This window comes from Sus scrofa, chromosome 7, assembly GCF_000003025.6.
Source record: "Sus scrofa isolate TJ Tabasco breed Duroc chromosome 7, Sscrofa11.1, whole genome shotgun sequence".
Taxonomy (NCBI): Eukaryota; Metazoa; Chordata; class Mammalia; order Artiodactyla; family Suidae; genus Sus; species Sus scrofa.
In genome coordinates, this window is record NC_010449.5 from 114,648,689 (window position 1) to 114,673,507 (window position 24,819).

At 39.1% G+C, this 24,819-nt stretch overlaps 1 protein-coding gene across 2 annotated transcripts in view; it reads right to left on the minus strand.

The window, feature by feature from the left end:
- The window catches only part of BTBD7 (BTB domain containing 7), an 89,568-nt gene that overhangs the window by 31,200 nt on the left and 33,549 nt on the right, over positions 1-24,819 (minus strand). The gene's annotated exons all lie outside the window — the stretch shown is intronic.

A 24,819-nucleotide genomic window follows, 5' to 3' on the forward strand; every position in this document is an offset into this window, starting at 1 on the left:
ACAAAGATGTGAAAAGTATGCTTCAAAGTTTCCAGATGACTTAAAACTGGGAAACACAGTTAAAAATACACTGGATAAAATGATCATAATTAGCTAAAAAGATGGGTCAAAATTAAGATGAAATATAATTTAAAAAATCAGAAAGTTCTATATTTAGAGAAAATCAGCTGCATAGTAGATGATAGGGGAGAGCTAGTGTAACTATATCACTTACGTAAAAATAATATCTGGGTATGTTAATGAATGAAAATGTGACACGGCTGCTATGAAGCTAAAGCAATCTCGGGCTTTTAAGACACAAGCATGGAGTTCTAATCGAAGGAATAATGTTACACTGCTCTCCTTTGGGGTGCTGTGTTCTGTTCCAAGTCCTGTGTTTTAGATGGGGCACTGACAAAACTCCAGAATTCTCAGAGGAAGACAAAAGAAGAGCAGAGAGTTTGAGACTTGTCACAGAAGAAGAGCTCTGAACAAACAAGATTATGATCGGCTTATGTAAGAGAAACCTGATGAGTGACATAAGAGTTTTCTTTAAATGTCTGAGGCAGAGGAAAAATGACTGATTCTCTGCTGTTCTAGGCCCAAGTCCTCAGAAACAAATGAATGGCAAGAGAAGAGAGATCTGACTCACTATTAAGAAATTTGTAACAATTAGGAGTTCCCGTCGTGGCGCAGTGGTTAACGAATCCGACTAGGAACCATGAGGTTGCGGGTTCGATCCCTGCCCTTGCTCAGTGGGTTAACGATCCGGCGTTGCCGTGAGCTGTGGTGTAGGTTGCAGACGCGGCTCGGATCCCGCGTTGCTGTGGCTCTGGCGTAGGCCGGTGGCTACAGCTCCGATTCGACCCCTAGCCTGGGAACCTCCATATGCCGCGGGAGCGGCCCAAGAAATAGCAACAACAACAACAACAAAAAAGACAAAAGCCAAAAAAAAAAAAAAAGAAATTTGTAACAATTAAAACTGGTCTCCTTATTTCTCTTCAAAAAAAAGGGTCTCTCTAGAGGCTAGCTCATCACATTAGGGAAAGAGTACCAAGAACCCTTATACTGGGTGTGGAGCTAAGGTAGGATGACATCAAAGCTTTTTGATTACAAAGATGGTCATTTTTAGAAATAACAGAGTAAGCATAAGAGTAATTAATTCTAGGAGTTCCCGTCGTGGCGCAGTGGTTAACGAATCCGACTAGGAACCATGAGGTTGCGGGTTCGTCCCTGCCCTTGCTCAGTGGGTTAACGATCCGGCGTTGCCGTGAGCTGTGGTGTAGGTTGCAGATGTGGGTCGGATCTGGCATTGCTGTGGCTCTGGTGTAAGCCGGTGGCTACAGCTCTGATTAGACCCGTAGCCTGGGAACCTCCATATGCCGCGGGAGCGGCCCAAGAAATAGCAAAAAGACAAAAAATAAAAATAAAAAAATTAAAAATAAGAGTAATTAATTCTAAAGATTAAAGATTAATCTAAGCATTAAAATGAGATCCTCATACATGAAATCTACATGTAATTGATACCCAAAGGCATGAAAAATGCTCGAGAGGGGGAAATATGGAAAAGTTCTGAACAATTCTCATGATTTTATGGTAAACCTTGAGTGCCAAGCTGAGGAGGGCAGGCCTCACCCAGTCGCCAGTGGAGGACTTCTGTCAGTCTGTCGTTGTAAAGAAGGCACTGGAGGAGAGTCGGGTAGGATAGGTCAACATGACAGGAAAGGCAATCTGATGGATGTATGTGGGGATAAAGCAGGGCAAATTACAGAAAAAGTGGCTATTTAAAAGGATGTGTCACAATCCTACTAAAACCAGAATATTGGCAGAGGTAAAGAAAGAGAATTAAAGATAACACCATCTATTTAAACTTCTGAAATTTACAAAGAAGTGAGACATGGTAGGAAAAATGGAAAAATCAAAGAGGCTGAAAAATTTGACATCAGAGAGACTGACTTGAAACCCCGGCTTGGCCATTCAGCAGCAAAGTCATTTTGGACAAATCACTTAACTTCTCTGAATCTGAAATGTTTTCATCAGTAAAACTGGGACTATATTCCTAACTCAAAGTTGTTCTGAGAGTTCAATGACACTGTACCATTGATATTCTTCATTCATTCAAACATTTTGGAGTACCTAGCTGCTATAAATACAAAGCTCTTTTACTGTACACTTTCCTGGGGGATGTCACCTGCTCCCATGGCTTTAACCTCCATTGTATCCTTATGTCTTTCAAGTCTACAGTTGAACCTAGAGCTCTCTCCTGACATCCAGACTCATTCCTTAAACTTCCTAGAGACCCACATGGATATAATGTCTTTAGACATCTTAAATCCAAAAGTCAATTTTGTTTCCTCTGGAAAATCTAGTCCTTTCAAACTTCCCCCACCATCTTAATCTTTGTTTTAGAGAAAATTATCTCATTTATCCAGTCATCAAAGCCAGAAATCTGAGTACTATTATTGATTCCTTATCCTGTAGCCCACGTCCAATCTACAATCAAATGCTGTTCATTCTATTTTTATTTTAAACCTATTCCCTACCACCTCTGTTTCAGAATCTGATACTTTCTTCCTACATTATTTAAACAGCCTTAAAAAAAGAAATCCTCATCTCTCTCTCCCTTCCAAACCCTTCTCTATACTGTTGCCAGAATGATCTTAAAATGTAAATTACATTATATATAACAAATTATTCTATACCTTTCAAATGACTTCAAGATAAAATGCAGACCACATATTTTTGGGGATGATACGCCCTTGCCAACTTATCCAGCCCCATCCCTCATCATATTCTGCTTGCTCAGTGGGTTAAGGATCTGGCATTGCTACAAGCTGCAGCATAGGCTGCAGATATGGCTCAGATCCAGTGTTGCCATGGCTGTGGCACAGGCCACAGCTGCAGCTCCAATTGGACCCCTAGCCTGAGCAAGGCCAGGGATTGAACGTGCATCCTCAGAGAGACAATGTCAGGTCCTCATCCCGCTGAGCCACAACAGGAACTCTGATGTTAAGGTTCTTGCTGACAAAGTGATAATAACCCAAATCCAAAAGACCAATACATAAATCAAAAGGTCCATTTATGTGCAGTGCGGGTATTCATTTCTAGTGGACAAAAGGATATTCTATCTTAGCTTTTTTCAAATTATCTTGGGTCACAGAACAGTTTTTTGTGCCTTTTTAAGTTTCACATATGCCATGGACCTATTCTTGAGTAAAATTCAGTAAAAAACACTATTTGAATATTGTGGCAATGTCAAATTGCTACAAAAGTTTTTAATGAATTTCTCTTCTCTCTCTCTTTTTTTTTTTGTCTTTTTGCTATTTCTTTGGGCCGCTTCCGCGGCATATGGAGGTTCCCAGGCTAGGGGTCTAATCAGAGCTGTAGCCGCCGGCCTCCGCCAGAGCCACAGCAACGCAGGATCCGAGCCGCGTCTGCAACCTACACCACAGCTCACAGCAACACCGGATCGTTAACCCACTGAGCAAGGGCAGGGACCGAACCCGCAACCTCATGGTTCCTAGTCGGATTCGTTAACCACTGTGCCACGGCGGGAACTCCTCTTTTCTCTTTTTTTTTGTTTTTTTTTAAGGCTGTACCTGCGGCATACGGAAGTTCCCAGGCTAGGGGTCGAAGCAGAGCTGCAGCTGCTGGCCTATGCCACAGCCACAGCCACACCAGATCTTTAACCAATGAGAGAGGCCAGGGGTCAAACCCATATCCTCATGGATACTAGTCAGATTCTTAATCTCTGAGCCACAACAGGAACTCCACTACAAAAGTTTTTAATACTACTCAATTTCTGTACTTATGTCACTACTGACACACTTTGACTAGCACTGTTAAAAATCCCTTTCCCTTTGCCCGTTTTAGGACATATGGAAGTCAAATTTGTTTCCTCCCATTTGGTATTAACTTCTAGAGGGCATTCTTTCTCTTTTTTTTTGTCCCCTATAGAGCTTACTGACTCCATTTTCTAACTACAGATGAAATAGTACATGTCTCATATTTCTTTAAAGAAAACTAAATGACACATTTATGACTATCTTTTTAAACTAGACTTTCAGAGCTTAGACTATTATTATCTACATATGGTAGATTACTGTTTATTTTATGTATGTATGTATGTCTTTTTAGGGCTGCACCCACAGCCTATGTTAGTTCCCAGGCTAGGGGTCAAATCAGAGCTGTAGCCACTGGCCTATGCCATAACCACAGCAACGCCAGATCTGAGCCACGTCTGTGACCTATACCACAGCTCATGCCAACACCAGATCCTTACCCCACTGTTTGAGGCCAGGGATTGAAGTTGCGTCCTCATGGTTACTAGTCTATGAGTAGTAGATTCCTTTCCGCTGAGCCATGACGGGAACTCCCTAGATTACTGTTTAGACATATTCACTACCACCAGCCTTCTGATCCCACCTCCCTACCCATGGACAGAGTGTATTTCCTTGCTCCAAGACTTTGGAACTGGCCATGAGATGTGCTTTGACGAATTAAATGTTAGTGAATGTGATGTGACAAAAGGCTTCAATACTTTGGGGAACTAGACTTGCCCTCTTGAATTCTGCCACTGCCACAGTAAGAACATACTGTGGCTAGTTTGTAGGTCCTGGGAGGAAAATGAGCAGCAGTGGGAATAGAGCCACTGGTCTTACTAAAGGACGGTGGTAATCGGAGTATCCCTAACTGCTGCAAACTTAAATCTGTAATTTCAGCTAACCTGGAAATTTGTGAGAAATGCTTGGTTTTTGTTAAATGCTACTGAGGTTCTCTGGTTATTGCTACAAAGCAATGCTTGACTAATAAACCATACAACTTTAGATAAATGCAAAAGCTTTTAATAATTTCCTTGTAACAGAAAAACTTATTTGTGACCTAGACATTTAATGGCTTAAAGATGCTCATGTATTCTGCTCACGTAGCAGATTTTCAAAGATGCTGTTGTGAGTATGAAGAAAGTATCTTACAATTCTTTTTGAGTGATAACTCCATCTTACAGATCCAACTCCTACTTATTTAATCCTTTCTTCTATTCTCTTTCACCAGAATATTTTCTAATCCTTAATGTGGACAAAAATCCCTTTGAAAATTTGAGCTATCTACCATGAATGATCAAGGCTGAAATATAAAGAAGTGAAACAAATTAATTTGACATTTAGAAATACAAATGATTGTTATTGCTGCATGTTAAATATGATCAATTTCAGTTTTTATTACAAACATTTTTATTTTTCTCCTCTTCATGTTCCTCTCATAATTAAAATATACTTCACTGACATACTTCCTGAATACTGTCAGGATCTGTCTTTATTCCCACCCTCATACTCTTTGTTATTCCTAAATTACACTTAAGCATGCTTCACTGATATCTGTGGGAAATCTTTTCATTGTCTCACATCCATCCAAATGTATGAGCTGCTTCCACATTTAGTTTCATGTTGGATTTGAGGTGGGGGAAGAAAGAAAAGGAATTATGGAGGAGGTTACAGCTTGCCATACAACATAAAACTACATAATAAGATTAGAGGAAGGGTGGCCTTAGAGCAGGCATAGTGACTCTTCACTGGCACCAGAGTTAGAATTAAGACTTCAAGTGCAAATAGGCTTGAGAGAAAAGTTGCTTCGATTCTGTCCTACAAACCTGTACATGTCTGATTTCAAAACCTAAGGAAAGGAATTATGAAGAGGGAAACGAGGGCAGCATGAAATAGCAGAAAGAGCACATAGGCTTTGAATTCAGGTAATTATATCACTAAATCTTGACTCTCTCACTTATCACCCTGTGCTGGACCAAAGCACACCCTCTGTTAAAATCATTTCCTCATATATAAGATGAAATAATCCTATCAGATTTCCGAGTATACTGGGGAGCCAATGTGTCCATTAACACTATGCTTTTTCCAGGTAAGAAATTTTAAATGACGCATGTCAGCTCACCCTCCTTTGAGACATTTATCACACACATATGTATATGTATACCTAGTTAATGTGTCCTAGTTATTCTTCCTTCAAAATGCTCTTGGACTACATTTTCTGTTCCCATTACCACCATCTTGGTCCAAATCTTCAGTACTTCACGAATTATAGAAAAGCTTCCTACTGTCTCCGTCCCCTCAGTATTTCAATGCATAATGATTATGCCATTGTAAGGTTTGTTTTCTCAAACACCATTATCAACACATTATCCCTGCACACCTATTTTTAAAAGGCAACCAGAATTTCAGATCCAAGGCAGAAAATGAGCATCAGACACGTGGTTGGAAGACACGGCAATCTGCCTTGGTGTTTTTCATTGCTAGTCTTTGGACTCTGCAACATCTGAGAGTTGGCTGGATAAATGCTCCTTTCTGCTATTCCTCAGGAGGACCATTCTGAACAAGATTCCACAAAGCTCCAAAGAGGATATTGGCAGGACTGCAGCCCAGTAGCTCCAGTGATGACCAAGACGACAGCCCATTCTTATGCTTTCCCTCCTCCAGTTTCATTTCCCCCTCAATTCTCACTCTTGCTCATGAGATTACTTAGGTTAGTTTAAGAATATGTCCCATGGGAAGGCTGCTAGTAACCCCTGCTGACTCTAGTTCAAAGTTTTACTCAGAATTTGCTATGTATATGTGTGTTGTTTATGCTAATTTGTGATTTGTTCTGTGACTTTTGCAAATGTATTTTTGTTTTCTCTGTAGAGGGGGACATTTCAGGACTTTTGTGAGGCTAGAAATGCTGTGCAGTGCTGAGTACAGTGGCAGGCACAGGGCTGTCATCTTCCTTCCCTGGTGGGTTGTAGCCCCCAGATGGGGTATTAGCATTAGAAGTCACGACCTCTGAGCCAGCCCTTGAAAGAAATTCATGCTAGATGGAAATTCTACAGCACAGAACACTCAGTTATCCTCAGAGGGTAAACAACTTGGAATAAACTACCTACAAGCAAGTCTTTGTTTTAGGCTGCTTCAGCACAGGCTGTAGGGGAATGGGAAGAGACACCCACACAATGACAGTGAGAAGTGGCCCTAGAAAATAAGATCCTTGAGTGAGATTCTGGAACTAGATCACTCACTGGTCAGATGGCAAAAAGGACCATTCCTAGTGCCAAGTGGGGCGGTAATAACTCCTGCATGTAGCAGCAGGACAACATTAAGGTTTTTTGCTAAGTGAAGTATGAGTTCAGCAGTAGTGGTGGCATGTAAATGAGAACATTAGTAATTCTGAGGACCTGATGTTGGCTGGCTTAGTTAACAGCTTTACAAGTTATGGAAAAAGAAAATGATAGCCACCTCTGAAGCCTAAGAATTCTTTCAAAATCAGAAAACTTCTAGGTCAATGTTCAAAGACCTTTATTTCCTGCAGCTCCAGAAATGACTGCCAAAACTCAGGCTCAAGATTTAATTTTAAGTATATCAGAGCTACAAAGAAGATTTGAGCAAAGCCTGGATAAATCTATGACAAAATCCAGGTCCCAATAGGAACTGCTGGACACAGAAATCTGGAAGGGAGAGAAAAGGGTAGATGAGCTAGGAATGCTAAAATCCAAGATTCACCTACTTTCTAAGCTGGGAACAGCAGCACCCCTTGGCCCCCAACCCTTTGCTAGAGGACAGCAGCCTTATCAGGAGATCCTGAAGGTACCTGAAGACAATGCTAGAGTTCCCTGGTGGTCTAGTGGTTAAGCATTTGGCAATGTCACTGCTGTGGCTAGTTGAAACTGCTGTAGCTTGGGTTTGATCCCTGGCCCGAGAACTTCTGCATACCATGGGCACAGCCCCCACCCAAAGACAATGCTTGTCCTCTTCAAGATCTGCTCCTGCCTCCTCTCACTTGCTCCAAACCAATAATAAGGATCTATTCAATCATAATCACAGTCTGAGTGAGAAAATACAGTCCCTGTTCTGGGAAGAAAGAGCATACACATCTGAAGAATTAATTGTTAAGACCTGGATAAATATATTGGCAGGTCCACTTGTGGGAGTGGATATTGAGAGTGCTGGACCAGGGTGCTAGGTTTGGGGCAGTATAACATGAGCAAGGTAGTGTTCTGGAATCCAAGGGACTCAACTACAGTACCTTTTGGTGCTTCTTTGCTCAATGATAAAAGAGGCTAGGCAACTGCAGCCACTTTTATCAGCAGCTAAGTGCTCAGGTACTTTCTGGGATGAAGGTCTATCTAGACCTGCTCAAACACTGGCAAAGCATGACAAAAATTTAGGCTGAGTGACAGAAGAGGGAGACTATGCTGATCTGGACTGTTTCAACTGGCTTAAGCCAGAAATCTTTTCCACAATCTCCCTCCCTCTCTGGTTCCATGTTAAAGTTGGCCAGAAGAGAAATGTTTGAGATTTGAAAGGATGAAGCAGCAGCCATTACTCTCTGAAAGTCACTGAAACTAGAGCAGTGACATGCAGACACAGAGGTGCCTGTGGATTCTAGCTTGTCCTTGCTCTCTCCACTCTGCATCCAGTTCTTAAGCAATAGCTAAATGCCAGAGAGCATTACTAATCTTACAGATACATTTCATATATCTTTTATATTTCCTTTTAATATATTTAAAAAGTTATATTCTAACACACTCTCTGGATTGTCTATCTGGATGGATATGCATGAAACTGATAACATGGGTGCCTCTATGATGGGGAACTGAGGGGTTGGGGGACAAAAAGTTGGGAGGGCAAAGAGCTTTCACTGAGTACTCTTTTGTAACTTTTGAATTCTATTCCATTTGAATGTACTATCTATTCAAAAAATCAGATGATTAAAAACATAACAAAAAACACTAGGCTATGGAAGGTGCCAGAAGTTCCTTCCTTCAGTGCTCACCATAAAATCAATCACTGACCCCCAAATCCAAGAAAATACTGGGAAGGAAACCAGAAGGGTCTCTGCTTTGAGAACATTACTCCCTTCTGATGGGAAAGACACAATCACTGAAATTCATGTTGCTTGCGTGTGAAAATGCCAAGCTGTGTGAGGGGAAAAAAAAGATAAAGATAGGAAAGAAGCTGAAAACTTTAGTAACTAGAGGAGGAGGCTAAAGCACACAGACAACAACTAATAAAAGATTAAGGATTTCTCTTTACACTGTGAAAGGGAAAAAAAAAAAGACTAAAACTCTAAGATACTTAGTTGAATATAGATTTATATTTCTTTAATGTTTGTTATAAAATAAAGTTTTCTAATATGACTTTTTTTTTTTTTAAGGGCTGCACCTGTGACACATGGAGGTTTCCAGGCTAGAGGTCGAATCAGAGCTGTAGCTGCCTGCCTACACCACAGCCACAGCAATGCCAGATCCAAGCCGCATCTGCAGCTTACACCACAGCTCATGGCAATGCCGGATCCTTAACCCACTGAGTGAGGCCAGGGATAGAACCTGTGTCCTTGTGGATACTAGTCACATTCATTTCCGCTGAGCCACAATGGGAACTCCAACATTTTTAAGTCGGAGGTTTTGTTGGGGGGGGGCAGGCGGGGCGGTGGTAAGAACAGCATAACGAAAGGGAAAAGCATGTCTATTCTCTGGACACAGACACTATATAAAAGCTTCTGCTAAACTAAAACACAGGGGGATCTAATTCTGAGACCTACAGGATGCCTGAACTCCTCAAAATCGAACACATGTTCTTATGTGCAGGCATCTTACTGGAAGAGATGCATGATATACCACTACAGTCACACTGATCTGAGACCCAATCCTGATTCCCCATGATATGTGAAATTTTGCCTGTTTCTTCATCTGAATAATGTTTCCTAACCCTAAAAATCTATCTCATTGGATTATTTTCAGGATGAAATAAGAAAATATACACATGGCACCTAGCATGCTGTTTAACTTAGAATAAACATTACATAAATGGCAGCTATTTCTATAAGTTTCCTTGAAGAGCACACTCACTGCACTGCTGACATATTCTAATTCAAAAGCAAGCATGTGGTAGGAGAGGGTAGGAATGGAGCATAATTTCAAGAGATCAGAGCAAGTCAAAGATCATAAAAGGAACAGAAATGGTGACAATCTAAATGTATTCCTCACAGGTCATTTAGCAAACACTTATTAAGCATCATCTTTATCCATTCATCTATCAATGGACATATAGGTTGTTTCCGTCCAAGTTTTTTATTAAACAACTCTGCTTGCTGCTATAGTCTCATTTCTTGCCATACCATACCTCTTGTCTCTCTGCAACCCCTACCCAGCCCCACCTTCCAACCATAAGTGCCTTGCTCTCATTTATCTCTAGGCCTTTCTCTCTGCACTTCCTTCTGCCTGCTATGTGCCTCTTTATCTCCAGTCTTTATTTACTTAACTCCTATTTATTCTCTGGATCATAACTTCTCTATAAAGTTCTTGATACTGTCCCTCCTTCCCTAACTCCTTACACTGAGGTTTGGAGCTTCTTTTTTCTATGTGCTCCCTGCTATTCTAGTGTTTTACTTTATTAGGGCACTTACACTAGAACTGCCTATTGGTACTCGCCACTACACTATCTTATTCATTACTTTAATCTCGGGGTCTAGTATACAGTAAGAGCTCAATAAGTATTTGCTAAATGAATAAAGTATAAGAGTCACAGTGTTAATTCTATACCAAGGGTCCATTTGAATCAACAGGTTATATTCCTTCCTTCCCCTGCAATGTCCCATTTTTACCTTTATTTGCTTAAAAACTCAGGCAGCTGCTATTCTCTCAGGCTATTATGACGATCAGGTTTACAACATTATATCCATCTCTTTCTGTTTAATGTAGTACCTCTAAAATTTTGATATCAAAATGTAGGTTGGGGCTCACATCACTAATATTTTAGACACTTAATATTTTTATTTGCACTTATAAATAAAAAACTATCAATCTGGAAGTTAAGATGAGGTATAAAAATAATGAGATTATTTATTTATTTAGGGCTGCACCTGCAGCATATAGGAGGTTTGAGGCTAGGGGTTGAATTAGAGCTGTAGCTGCTAGCCTATGCCACAGCCACAGCAATGCCAGATCCAAGCCTTATCTGCAACCTACACCACAGCTCACAGCAACGCCAGATCCTTAACCCACTGAAGGAGGACAGGAATTGAACCTTCGTCCTCATGGATACTAGTCAGATTCGTTTCCGCTGAGGCACAATGGGAACTCCACAAAGAAATTACTTAACATACATTTCTGAACCTCTCATAATTAGATACAAACACAGATATCAACAGGTTAGAAAACCAATGTGATGTCCATGCTTTTTCTAGAAATAGTTTTGTGAATCATAGTGCCATAATGCCAAAATTCAGCATTATTCATTAATGTAAACTTCACTAGGAAGGAACACTAACAATGAAAGCTTTATATTAAAACGAACCCATTTCTGGATGTAACTAGAGACTATTACACTAAGTGAAGTAATTCAGAAAGAGAATTTTGCTTTTATGTGGAATCTAAAATATGGCACAAATGAACTTATCTATGAAACATAAAGACATTCACAGACATAGAGAACAGACTTGTGGTTGCTAAGTGGGCAGAGGGGAGCAGCGGAGAGGGACGGACTGGGAGATCAGGGTTAGTAAATGCAAACTATTACATTGAGAATGGATAAACAACAAGGTCCTACTGTATAGCACAGGGAACTATATCCAATCTCCTGGGATAGACCATGATGGAAAAGAATATAAAAAAGAATGTATAACTGAATCACATTGTTGTAGAGCAGAAATTAACACATTGTAAATCCACTACTTTAAAAAAATTTTTAAATGAAACAAAAATAAACCCACTTCAAAAAAGGCCTATTATGGCTAAAGAGGAACGTGGTTAAAAACAAAGACATATAAGTGTGCAAACAGTGTTTTCAGCTTTCTGACAATACTTTTAGATGTGTGGATATTTCACCTTTAAGTACTTGACATGTAAAAACATTTATCGGAAGTTTTATGGACATGTCAGTTCTAAGTATGAGGCATATAAAGATGTTTTAGCGGAGAGGACAAAAACATGATATATCAAAGCTACATCCTTTGTGGAGACATATTTATTAACATGGCTAGGCTATGTTAGGTTATAACAGAGACCTGATATTCTTTTTCATCAAAATGTATGAAAAAATAGTTGGAGGCAAGAATTTTCTTTTCACTGTATTCCGTGAATGTTTCAGCAGGTATAAATACTCTCCAAACAAACAGTCTTCAGGAGATATTTATAAAAGGTACAATTTGTTAGCACTGTTTTTCACTGGGGACTGAGTCTGAAGCATTCTTAAACACCTTTTGTATTATTTGCATTATCTGAATATCCAACCAGGGCATCCCTTACATATATATAAGGCCTGGGAACTTCTGCATGCTGTGGGGGTGGCCAAAAGAAATGTGTGTTTGTGTATACATACATACACATACATATATACATACATACATATATATATGTATACACACACCCACACATATATTTTCTTTTGGCCACACCCACAGCATGCAGAAGTTCCCAGGCCAGGGACTAAACCTGCACTACAGCAGTGACCTGAGCCACAGCACTGACAATGTTGGATCCTTAACCCACTGCATCACTAGGGCACTTCCAAAGCATCCCTTATATTTTCAGAAACAAACATAGTTATTAAAACAAAATATTATATACTGACATAATTTTTTTCAAAGTTTATTATGTACATAAAATACAAGACACAGAATAACATGTATAGTGCGGTACTACTATATTACAACAGAACAATAAACATATGCATGTGAAATATACACATTCAAAGGTGTGTAAGGATACTCATCAAACTGTTCAAAGTATGTCATCAACAAGGATGTGGGGAAAGGAGTGGTAGTAGGTGAAAATATATGTTGGTCTCTGTTTCTGTATTATTCTACTTTTTTTTTTTTTGTCTTTTTGCCTTTTCTAGGGCCACACATGCGGCATATGGAGGTTCCCAGGCTAGTGGTCCAATCGGAGCTACAGCTGCTGGCCTATGCAACAGCCACAGCAACGCGGGATTCGAGCCGTGTCTGCAACCTACACCAGAGCTCACGGCAACGCCGGATCCTTAACCCACTGAGCAAGGCCAGCGATCAAACCCGCAACCTCATGGTTCTTAGTCGGATTCGTTAACCACTGAGCCACGACAGGAACTCCATTTTAATCTATCTTAATTCTTGGAATAGTTTCCTCCAGCCACTTCCAAAACTAAAAGTAGACGAAATGCTTATGTCTGGCCAGAGTTGTCCAACTCTGGGTATCTTGGGAGTTTAGTACAATATTTGTTTTAAGGCAGAAACTTCAACTCTGTATCTCAACACTGAGTTAGAAAAGCCAGGATATTTACACAATAAAGAGGTTCTTCCTTCTGTCATTTCCCCCCTTCACTCACTAATGCCCTCTCCCAATCCTATTTTCCTTGCATTGGTATAACCTGCACCTTAGTTTCTGCACTCCTTGGCAATAGTAGGTATAAGAAAAGTAGTCAAAATATGAATTCAGCAGAGTTAGAAAAACAAAAATAAGTTGGGGCTTTAGGAAAAGGCAACAATTTAGGCCATTTTTCTTAGTGTCTCTAAGAGAAAAGGGCTATAATTTATAGAATCCAAGCAAAATGAGAGTTCACACCAAATACCCCAGGCACCATGAAAGCTCTGTTTTGCCATTTAACATTGGATGCTCCCTCTAACTGTGTCTTTGTTTAAAAAAATTCTGAATCTGTTAATTTTTTTGGACTTTGGAAACTTGGAACCGTGCTTTCAAATGATAAGGAAAATAACTCATTTTTTTATCTTCAGAAATTGTCCACTAAAGAATTAATGCAGGAGTTCCCGCTGTGGTGCAGCAGAAATGAATTTGACTAGTAACCATGAGGTTGTGGGTTCAGTCTCTGGCCTCGTTCACTGGGTTAAGGATCCAGTGTTGCCATGTGCTGTGGTGTAGGCTGCAGATGTGGCTCAGATCCCACACTGCTGTGGCTGTGGTGTAGGCCGGTGGCTACAGCTCCAATTCAAACCCTAGCCTGCAAACCTCCATATGCTGTGGGAGCAGCCCTAGAAAGCAAAAGAGTTCATGTTATTAAGTTTTAAAAATATTTGTTAAAGCTCAGATGTTAGCCAGACATAGTGCTTGGTGCCTACACTTCTATGAAGAGGAAGAAATCAGATCAAGTTTAGGAACCCAGATAGAATTTAAATGGTTAATATGTGACAGAGGCAGGATTAGAACACACATCTAACCCCAGACTTCATATTTATAACATACCATCAAATTTGGGCACTGTTATTTACCTCTGAACCTCTCTGAGCAAATGGAAAACCCATTCTCCAAGCTTCACTGGGTTGTTGTGAAGATAACAACATATGTGAAGTGCCTGCTAGGTACATGGAGGCATTTGAAAACTATTTAATTCTCTTCTCTCTGGCATTGCACTTTGTATAGCCATGGTGTTCAAAAAACAAAAACTTGAAAACAAGTCGCCCTCTGTTTCAGAATATGTTGCATCAGGCAGCATCCTTGCAGATGCTATCTGTTAACCTCATGGTGACCTGAGTTCAACATACTCTTTAAATAATATAAATGCTTCCTCAGCTCTTTCTTATCCCAGAGAAGTGGTACTATGTCATTCAAAGTTTTATGTTCATATCCATACTGACCTGAGTGCAGCATCTCATCTTTTATTTGATTATATTTGTCTGTGAGGTTCAAATCCAATTGCTCAGATCCTGACTATAATAAACACACAATTTGGAAAGAGGAAAAAAAACCCCACCAAACCACACCAATCTTCCTCTATTTCATTTCCCTCCACTGTGGCATCCTTAGAATTTTAGCATCACAGAAAAAGTTTTACTTATTGTTGAGAAAAGGCTTCTAATTAAACTCTGCATAACTTTATTTTATTTACTCATTTTTAGAGACACACCCTCAACATATAGGGGTTCCCAGTCTAGGGGTCAAGTAGAAGCTGTAGCTCCCAGCCTATGCCACAGCTCACAACGCTGGATCCCTAACCCAAGATCAGGGGTTGAAACCATGTCCTCAGGGATCCTAGTCAGCTCCGTTACCGCAGAGCCATGATGGGAATTCCCTATTACTGAAATTTTAGATACATAAAATAGTAATTTAGTTATTTGGTCTAAATTATAATTAGCACAAAAGGTAAAATAATCCCTGGATTAAACTTTTTTGGTTTCAAAAGATTAATAACCATGACTAGCTTCTAAGAATATTCTAAATTCGACTGATATTCTACTTCATAGCAATGGACCAACAAAGGAAAGAGTTGATAAGACAATTTTATTTGAAACTTAACTTTAAACTGAGTTTAACAGTAAAGAGTTATATAGCATTTAGACCACATCTAAATTTATAAATATAAAAGTAAATCTTACTTATCTCCATTGAGGATCACTGTTCTCATTTTATTTGTAACTTTCAGGGTTAAACATTTGTTACACCCCTCCCCTTTTTTAAAGGAAAAAGTTACTTAGTTTTGATAGGTATTAAAGATAATCCAAAATATGTAACTGAGAGTCTACCAAGAGCAAAACCCTGTGCTAGGTTCTTTGAGTGATTCAAAGATGACCCAGCTTTTGATCTTGTCTTAGAGTTGATACTGGTTGGTAGAAAAAAGTGAAACATGTACATAGGTTAATTTCAAAACAAGTCAGAATATGTAGAAAACTAAAAGAATAATGAAACGTGTTGGAGAGGTTTGCAGAAAATACTTTAAATTTAGAACATTTAAGACAAAACAAGGGAAGGAGTATGTGAGTTTGGTCTTAAAGACAAGGGTAGAATTTGGACATTTAATGATCAAAGTCAAATATATTACAAGACCAAAGAAAAGTGTGAGCACAGAGTCAGAGGTGAGGAATTTAGAGTTTATACGAAAAACGATTTAAGTTCCAAAATAAACTATGCCATTAAATATTTTAAATATTACATGTTAGACTCAACAATTTCAAAGTTTTTTAGGCACTAAATTCCATTATTGTTAGAGATGTGTAACTTTAGTCACCTGAACGCCATTCCTAAAACAGATTAATTCACCTATGTGGCAGGTTTAACTGAAATCTATATTTACTACTCTGATCTGCTGATAATGGTCTTTAACTTAGCTCTATTACTTCTCTCAGAAGTATATCCAGACTAATTTGCTAAAGAGGAAACAATTACAGGCAGAAGCAAAATGAATTGCCAGTTCAACCAAAGCAAGACCCAAGGAAGAATGTTAACATGGGGACAGTGGAGAGGATGGGAAGAGAGGAAGGGATTAGAGTGGGGCGGACAATCAATCATCTTTGCTATTTTGCATTTGTTTCAAGTCACACACTCTTGGAATCTGACCAAGTTGCTAAGGGAAAAAAATTGGGTTATTGCTTTCAGTTATTTCTCTGTTAGATTTTAATTCAATAAAATACAATCACATGCATTGTAACTAAAAATATGGGCAATGCATTTCGGAGTCCATTTTGAAACTAAAATTATAAATAAATTTAATATTTCAAAGACTGAAAATGCATTTTTGATCAATATGAAAAAATAAAACCTGCAGTTTAAAGCACACTTCTGTAAAACATCCTAGACTGGAATATGTGTGTAGATGTTGGTGCTAATTCTGGGCTATTTTGTTCTGAGGTCAACAGTATTTATGACAAGTAAACAGTTCTTACTGTAGACCTGAGGGTTGTTAAAGTTCATGAGAAAACCTATAGTTCTCCTAAAGAGTGGATTTTTACTAAAATAATTTATAAATCAATAGTATATTCTCATTGTTCTCACATTTTCAGAGGTTTACACAGTGTATCATGCTAAGGTTATTGTGCTAAGTCAGTGATCAAACACCTGGTCCTTCTTTTGAGCCTCTTCCAATCTAACCAACTACCTATTTCGGAATTTTATACGCTAGTCTTTTTACTATAGGTACTGTTAAGAACTAGGCTTCAAAGCTGTAACCATAGAGGAGTTCCCACTGTGGCTTAGCAGGTTAAGAACTCGGCAGTGTTTGCTGTTACTGGCAGCACTGCCAATGACTTTCTTCTTTTCCACTAAATGTTGCTGCTCCCACCCTGGTTTCAGAAAGAATTATCTACATTCCCCAATTCTCTGTGTCAACTCTAGGTTCGAAAAGCCTAGGTCATGGAGTTCCTGTTGCAGCTCAGTGGTAACAAACCTGAGTAGTATACCTGAGGACGTGGAGTTGCAGTTCCTCCAACCCCTAGCCTGGGAACTTCCATATGCCATCGTGGGTGTGGCCCTAAAAAGGCGGGGTGGAGGGGGGGAGCTAGGTCGTGTGCCGAAGCCCTAATCACAGAGAAGGCTGAGAAAGTAAGTACCTGACCTTCGAAGTTTTTACACTGGGAGGTGGGCTCTGCCTTCTATTAAGACCTATGGACAGTGAGGAATTTCCCAAAACTATGAAGGAGTTCTTTACTCTGGGCAGCTGAAAAAAATCAAATAACCGATTAAGATTACTTGTCAGGAGTTCCCGTTGCGGCCCAGCGGGTTACAAACCCTACTAGTATTTCATGAAGATGCAGGTTTGATCCCTGGCCTCCCTCAGTGGGTCAAAGATCTGGTGTTACTGTGAACTGTGGTGTAGGTCGCAGATGTGTCTTGGATCCCGTGTGTGGCTGTGGTGTAGGCTGGCAGCTGCAGCTCCGATCTGACCCCTAGCCTAGGGGGTGGTGGTAAAAAGCAAAAAAAAAAAAAAAGAAAGAAAAATACTTGTTCATTTAGGAAAGAATGGTCCACTGGCTATAAAGCCCTCTGTTCTCTGGCTAAGTGCTCTGAAGCAAAGTCTGAGTGGTGACCTCCCCAGGTATTTAATCCTCTAGTTGGCTCACAATTACCACACATTGTGCTTAGTCCCACTCCCCAAAAGGTTCAGCCACGAATCAGGCTCATAGCTGAGAGACTCCTATGAGTTAATGCTTCTATCGCTAGCCTGCTGATTTGTTCCTACAACTAGGCCACTGTGGCCTCCCACCACCACACCTGGAAAGTGGTTCTCACGCTGCTCCCTCAGCTCACAACACCCAAATTCCTAGGCTTGGGGTTGGAAGAGCTGGTATGAGTCATAACTTCATCACTTACAAGCTTGGGAAAAAGCTAGTTATTAATCTCTCAGCCCTTCCATACTCATGGGTTGTCAGGATAACCAAATGAGAGGACAGTAATGGCCCCTTTGTAGACCAAAATTTTAAGCATGATCTCATTGATAAATTCTCCAGTTCTTCAGACTGTGGCCAATGTAGGTATCTCTGGTTCTTCCGTGCACTGATGTCATGTTTATTTTAAAAATTCTATAATCAAAGCAGTATATGCTTGTAATTTAAAGAGTCTTATTCTTAACAGCTATAAAAAGCTTACCCTAACAACGAAACCTACTGCCCAATCTCTCTTCCACTCAGTCCTGCTTCCCAGAGGCAACCACACAAGTCTTTGGTTGTTTCTTCTGTTATTTCTCTCTTTATGATTTTAGTAAAATTTTATAAATTGCATTAAATCAACTTTCAGTGTTAAAATTAGGACTATTTAAATATTTCTTACTGCTGAGCCAAGATGTGTATCAGAATTATATTTTCTTCCATATGGTAATTTTTCTTGGAAACATTATTAATTTCCTCTTTTCTCACTTCCTTCATTTTCTATAAACCTATGGCTAATTCCTCATAAATGAACTAAAACATCTGTAACACCTCTTTCAATGTCACTTGCCACTTAATGTTCAAATATTCAGGTAACTGATTTCTTCCTATATATCTCCTTCTTGAACCCTTTCCTCCTCCTAGGCCAGTTTAGACTAGATGCCCACTACACCTAATGCACAGTTTACATCCAGGATTCCCCATTCTTCTTTCTGGTGTTAGACCCCATTTTTTTTTGGATCCCACACTTTGTTCTTGGTTTACTTTGTCATTTACATTTAGTGGAACACATTCTTGGCAACTTTCTGAACAGGGGTATAGGGGAGGTAAATTTTTTAAGGCAGGACTGAACAATGCATTTATTTAGCCCAACACTTGATTGAGTTTGGCTAAATACAGACTGGTGTGTTTAAAACAACTTTCCACCAGCTTTTTGAAGGTACTACATAGTACTCAGTTGCTGGTACTGAAAAGTTCAATACCATTCTGATTCCAATATCTTGGAATCAAATCCTTTCCTCTCTATATCAATATTTTATTTTATTTTACTTTACTTTTTGCTTTTTAGGGCCACAACCGCAGCATATGGAGGTTCTCAGGCTAGGGGTCAAATCGGAGCTACAGCTGCCAGCCTACACCACAGCCACAGCAACTGAGATCCAAGCCATGTCTGTGATCTACACCACAGCTAATGGCAATGCTGGATCCTTAACCCACTGAGTGAGGCCAGGGATCGAACCGGTGCCCTCATGGATACTAGCTGGGTTCATTTCCACTGAGCCATAATGGGAACTCCTCTCTGTATTATTTTAGAATCTTCTTTTTCCCCGGTGTTTCCTAGTGAAAGGGATGAAACTTTTTAATACAGACATTCCTTTAGCCAAAAAGAAAGTAAAGGAGGGAGGGAGGGAAGGAGGAGGAGGGAGGAGGGAGAGCGAGAGGGAGAAAAAAATCCTCTCATTTGGCAGTATTTCTTACATTATTCCTTAGATACTGTCTTCTCTTCCATTCTCTCTGGTATATACTTCTAAAACCATTATTTAAGATGCTACACTTTCTGGATGAATACTCTAGTTTTATCTGTCTCTCCTGCGTTCTTCTCTGTTGTTTCACTTCCTAGATTTCTTCAACTTTACCTTTCAATTCTTCTATTATGGCTTATACTTGCAGAAGCTCCTGCTTTTACTTTTACAGAATCCTATATATGTCTCATTTTTTAATAAAATGTTCTTTTATATAAGGATAGTTTGATTCTATTGATGTTTTCTTCTGCTCTCCTGTCTGTTTCTTCTAGCATTTGTTCTTATTTCTCTCAATTTGGAAGCTTTCCTCAAATGCCCAGTGAGCCCTGGATGCGTTTTTATATTCAAGACTGAGGCAGTAAACAGCTATTTGAAAGCTCTGTTGCACAAGCAGGTTTGATGACTGTAGCCTTCTCTGTAAAACAACTGGAAGCCAAACTGGCTTTTTCCTTGTACAACTCCTGAGCATGATTTCATCATGAAACCTCAAAACAGGTCTATATGCTCTTGGGCTATTCACCACTTCTGGAGCTCCAATTTATTGCTTTGTATCTGTCTGGACTTGGACCAGGGCAGGGGAAGGTCAGGGAGTGACTTTACCATTTAGCTTGGAGGCTTTCGCATAATTCTGGATTTCAACCTTGTGCCTTAGCCCCAACCTTCTTTATAGCTATTTCCAGATTTGGAATCTTTCTAGTTCACTTTCTTTGAAAACAAACCTTAGGTCTCTTGTGTTTAGGAGGGAATTGAGAGAACAGATCAGGATTTGCCACCTGGCTGCAAGTTATATTAATTCAAGAACAGACAAATGGGCCATTGAAACAAAAATGAAAACATACTAATCTCTGCATTCATGGGAGCTTAATAAAGGGTGGAACACATCAGGGAGGGAAATGGATTGTTAAAAAGAGGGTACTCAGAAAACCAGCTTACTATGTGGAGTAAAACAAAACCACATCTTTTCCAAAACTATATATCAAGGTGCATTCCAGAGTCAGGGAAAAGGTACAATCACTATTCAGACTCAAAAATCAAATCTCTTTTTAGTTCTATACCATGCTTATCCCTTCCTTCCAGAGTACTTACTACCTCCTGGCCTGAACCACTCAGAAGTTCTGAGAAGTTAATTGACTCTCTTCTCCTTAGGACCCCCTTACAAGCTCTGCTTTCTGGTAAGTCAATAATCAGTTCTTTATCTGCTTTCCTACTTCCAAAAATTTTTAATATCCTTTCTTCTACTGTTGTCTTCTCCATAGAATCTTCGTCCTTGAGGGCTTACTTATTTTATTCCTTTACTATAATATTAGGGCTTTGAGGGGGAAAAAAAGTATATTCAATCTGTAGTGTAGGAAATCAATTAAAATTAAATCTAGTCCTAAAATGCCAGGTCAGTAAGTTGAGGCCTCATTACTTATTAATTCACCTCCCTATAGTGACTGCCTACTTGTCTGAATAAAATACATTCTCAATGCAAGCCAGATATCCTTCCCTTGTATCCACCTGCCAAACCACTCTGGCTGGCTGCCTATATTGCCTCTTTTTTATGATGTTCTTAAAACTATTAAATCACCTCTCCACCTTGAAGGGCATATGTAGTAGTCTCAAGGTCTCAGCCTCCCTTGATGGAATGTGTCCCCTTTTAAAATTCTCTCTCTTTCTTGCTCTTTTAGGGCCGCACCTGCGGCATATGGAGGGTTCCAGGCGAGGGGTCAAATTGGAGCTGCAGCTGCCCGCCTATGCCACAGCCACAGCAATGACAGATCCAAGCTGCATCTGTGACTTACACCATAGCTCATGGCAATGTCAGAGCCTTAACCCACTAAGCAAGGCCGGGATAGAACCTGCATCTTCATGCATAATAGTAGGGGACCTGAGCCACAACAGGAACTCCTAGGCTTTCATTTTTAAAGTTAAATCTAATTTGGAATAAAAGGTAACAGTCATTAATTCATAAACATTTACTGAGTGCCTTCCATTGCCCCAGCCCTGGGGACACAAAGATGAAAACAATATGGTCCCACCCTCAAGGTGCCAAACAATCTTGTCTTACAGCCTTTCTTAACTGGGAGTCCTTGTCTGAATCACAGAACACAGAAAATTATTTCAGTGACTATTTTCTTAATTCTCTAAAATGGCACATAACTAGTACCATGCTGGATGCATGGGAGAGATGACAATTCATTACGTTATTCATTCATAATCAATACCTTAAGAGTATCATTGGATTAATCTGCTTGCAGAACTCTGAGAAAAACCAACTGCTGAGTGACAGGCAGATACTTAAAATAGTCTGATAAGTGGTATGCACCAACTCACTAGTGATAAAATTATGAGAAAATCTTAAAAAACAGTAATTACTTGGAAAAAATCTTTAAAATATTCTTAATACATTGTTTAGTCAATATAATTATAAAATTATTTTAAGTTAGTTTTAGGAAAGACTGTGGTAGTGAACAATACATGTTGTGATGATTATTATATAGTAGCTAACACATACTGAATGCTTACTAGTACTGGGCACTATTCAGATCACTTAGCGTTTTCTTATCATTTTCTTAAATCTTGGTAATCCTACCTTACAGGGTTACTATTCTTATTTTACAAATGAGAAAACAGGGGCTTAGGGGAGATGACTTACTTTAAGGTCAAACAAGTTAGAACATGATAGTAAAAGAGTCAAATCCAGTTTGTCTGGTTCCAGAGCCTGAGCTCTTAAGCTTTATGATATAAAATCCCTCCCCAAGTGATTAAATATTCTCTTTCCCATGGGAATAAGGTAAAAATTTTGCTGAAGTTATGGTCTGTTATAAACCCTAGTATGAACAGTATAATGGGTATGGGAAAAAGGTAAAGGCTTGCATGACATACCAAAAAACCCCACAAAACACCAAATAACCCAAACTCTATATTTTGAATAATAAAAGAAATCTGAGAGCCATGCACACCTAAATTTAAGGAAATACCTGTTTGCTTGTTTTAAGTAAACAAGATTAAGGTACTGCAAGGAGTGTTGTTTTATATCTTTAAATGTGCTCCAAAAAATACAATTTCTAGGTAAATTATATATATAAAAAGTTTAACTCACTTAACATAAAAGAACTCTAGATTAAGCATCATCCAAAATCCAAGAACTGGCTTACCGTTTTACTTTCCATTGAAAACTTAAAACAACAACAAAACAAAACTATATTAAGGGATGCGTTCCCATTATTTAAAAACACCAAAGTATTTACAATATACATTGATTTCTTATTATTTAAACTTATCAAAAATAAAACCAATTCGAGAAAATAGAGATTATTAGACCTTTTTGATAATGTTGCAACTTTTAAATTTTTCTGTAAAGGTATTTTCTGATAGATTTGGTTTTACAGAATGAAAGAAGGTCAAGCTGCTAAGTTATCTTTCATGACATATTTTCCTATAGTTTGATGTCTAAATAGTCTACTATTACTAATAATTTTTGGTTTAATAAGAAAATATTTTAATGATATTTTGAATAAAACAAAATTAGTACTATTACTACACAGACAATGGTAAAATAATATTTTCTTCTTTTTACAGCTGCACCTGTGGCATATCGAAGTTTCTGGACTAGGGGATGAATCAGAGCTGTAGCTGCCATCCTACGCCACAGCCACAGCAACACTGGATCTAAGCCACATCTGTGACCTATGCTGTAGAGCTTGTGGCAACGCCAGACTCTTAACCCACTGAGTGAGGCCAGGGATAGAACACACATCTTTACAGACACTATGTTGAGTTAACCTGCTGAGCCACCAACGGGAACTCCAAGATAAGATTTTAAAAGATTCTTTATGTAACAGAAATTTCAACTTTTTTCACTCATGTTTATCAATGTCTTCTGATAATTTATTTTATTTTAATTTATTTTAATTTATTTAAAATGTGGGAATATATAATTAAATTATTTATTTAATTTATTTTAATTCTATTTTATTGTTGACATCGTTATTTAACTGAGGCTTTTATTTCTCAAAGTTCTATTAATCTGTTGATTTAGCCACATGGTATACATTATTTTTAAGTTAGAAAAATGTGCTGAGCTTTCCTTATTTAAATTAACATTTGTTACCCAAATCATTAACATTCCAAGTGGTAAATTCTAATGTTCTTTTAGCAAATACTCATCAGCTAAATTTCTCAATTAATTTCATGTCACATAGCTTGTTTTCTTTTAATAAACGGCCACAGAAAGCTGAGTGTGCATTCTGTTAAGGCAGCAAACTCCCTTTGCTCTCCCATGGAAGGTCTCTTTCCAGCTCTGAAGTGTTAAGATGCTAATGTTTACCAACAGATATACATTTTTTAAAAATGGCCACACCCATGACACATGGAGGTTCCCAGGCCAGGAACTGAAGCTAAGCTGCAGCTGTGACAACTCTGGATGCTTTTAACCCACTGTGCTGGGCAGGGGATCGAACCTGAACCACTGCAGTCAGATTCTTAACCCATTGCACCACTGTGGGAACTCCCTATACAAATTCTTTTAATATAACTTCCATGTGTTTACTTGCCTATACACAAAAATAGTGCTGCTCTAACTTAAAAATTTTTAATTAAATGAAGAAGGTACACAAGTCTAAGCACTGTGCCTTATACCCTATTGTTACTTGATGTACAAGCTGAACTTGAAAAGAAGACAGAATATTTTAGCATTTAAATCAGAAACATTGCCCCCAATTCTTTGATTCAAAGAAATTGGTTTCCAAATGGGACGAGCTTCATTTTTGTAATGAATCAATAAGGCACTGAATGTAAATATGAGAATCTAAGTTATCCAAGGAGTCTTAGGGCAAGAGTAACCCTGATATCTGGAAAGTGGAGCTAGCTCAAAGTTCAAGGGCAGACAGGGTGGTGATTATATATTCCCACATCTATCATCTTACATTAGGGATGAAAGAGCCTCAAGTCTCAGCTATTGCTTAATCACTAAGTTTTTTTTTTTTTTTTTTTTTTTTTTGTCTTTTTGCCATTTCTAGGGCCGCTCCCACGGCACATGGAGATTCCCAGGCTAGGGGTCCAATCGGAGCTGTAGCCGCCGGCCTATGCCACAGCCACAGCAATGAGGGATCCGAGCCGCATCTGCAACCTACACCACAGCTCATGGCAACATCGGATCCTTAACCCACTGAGCGAGGCCAGGGATCGAACTGGCAACCTCATGGTTCCTAGTCGGATTTGTTAACCA